The sequence below is a fragment of the Canis lupus genome, chromosome 6 (assembly GCF_003254725.2).
Source record: "Canis lupus dingo isolate Sandy chromosome 6, ASM325472v2, whole genome shotgun sequence".
NCBI lineage: Eukaryota > Metazoa > Chordata > Mammalia > Carnivora > Canidae > Canis > Canis lupus.
The window spans coordinates 49,125,267-49,126,843 of record NC_064248.1 but is presented as its reverse complement, the minus strand read 5'-3'; the positions used below and the strand labels follow the sequence as shown (position 1 = coordinate 49,126,843).

The 1,577-nt window shown below is 38.4% G+C and overlaps 1 long non-coding RNA gene across 1 annotated transcript in view; it reads right to left on the bottom strand.

The window, feature by feature from the left end:
* LOC118354990 (uncharacterized) overlaps nt 1–1,577 on the bottom strand; it is a 34,914-nt gene that overhangs the window by 3,054 nt on the left and 30,283 nt on the right. The window lies entirely within an intron of this gene.

Sequence of the window (1,577 nt, the reverse complement as noted above, 5' to 3'; positions counted from 1 at the left end):
TTGTGTGTTTATTTATTTTAAACTGCCTCCTTTCATCACAGCGTTTGAAACTCCAAGTTCCAAAAGTAAAGAGGTCAAACCCATAGAAATAACAAGTAGATACCTGAAGTGCGATCCTCAGAGTACTTTTATCAGAATCACCCTGAGAACTTGATAAAAATTCAGACTTTTTAGGCCATACTAATCTATTGAATTTAGATATCTTGTTTTGTGTCCTTGGAATCTGCAATTAAATTTTTTGCGATTAAATTAAAAAAATAGAATACACAAAAAAGAGTGAATGCAGGTGAATGTGCACATGTCAGAGGGCAACAAATAAACACCTATGTACATACCCAGTAGGACTTGGAGACAGAGCATTATTGTTCCCACCAGAACTCATCTCATCACCTTTGCAGAGAAGTCAAGTCAGCTGTTTGCATCACTGCCAAGAAAGGGCCCTCTAATTAATAGACAGCTGTCCGTAAACCTTTTTCATTTTCCAGAAGGATGCCTGTCCATGACCTGCGACCTCACTGAGCCTTAGCCCTCACCTCATCAAAGTAGCCCAGGCCACTTATAAAATTCCTTTAGCAAGCGTTGAATTCTTTACTCCAGCAGTTCAATAATGATGTGAGGAAAAATAGTGATTCATTCTCCCCTAGAAAGCAGAGAGGTCCCCACCTCGTCTTCCTGATGTTGTTTAAGCACTTTTAAAGGGAAGTAACAGAAATGAGATTGAAGACAGGTTAAGAAAGAGTCTTCTACCTTGACAGTAGGTGCCAGATCTTTGGGAAGAAGAGAAATTTTTACCTGACTCCTAGTCTCTGAAGTGAGTGTGATTTGTATTAGACACTACACTGCCAACTTTTTTTCTGGCTGACTGGTGAAGCATAGAAGGCACCTACCAGGGCTTTCCCCGCTCAAGTAGATATCCTTCATATTGTCTATAAATCTGAACATGAAATTAACTGACTCATTTGCCTAATATTCCAGTGGGAAGGAAGCAAAAAGTTGATTTGGGGAGGTACATAAGCACGTGCAGGGTGTTAGTGAACTTTCATTTCCCTCATAATGTTTCGTAGTCTAATTGTCTTAGAAATAGGTTCAGATCTTTGGTAGTATTGGTTCTCAGCTATCAGAACATTTTTTGAATTTCTGAGACTGGTAAGTTTGCCATCTCTCTCTGATACTGTGATAGTCAAACCAAGACTAATTGACAGGTTGAAAAAAAGTCTGGACAGTCTCACATCTTATAACCATACCAACATCTTTCCCACTCCGGGTGAATGGTATTGGGAAATTACAAAGGGACTGTGAGAATTTCTGGGGAAGGTAATAGTTAGGTCAATCACCTTATGCAACTAAAGAGTTTTAGTTTCCTTGCACACAAATGAAGAGTTTCTACCGGTAAACTCTGAGGTCCTTTTTAGCTCTCAAGCACAATATTCTTTGAAAATTTACACATGTGCAATAGATAAATTTTTGTCACTTATTTTAGAGAAGCTTTTTGTGTTAAGCCAAACAAAGACCTAGGGATTTTCTATCTTTTGCTTACTCAACTTTAACAGAACAGGAGACCAAAAAATCAAACGTTT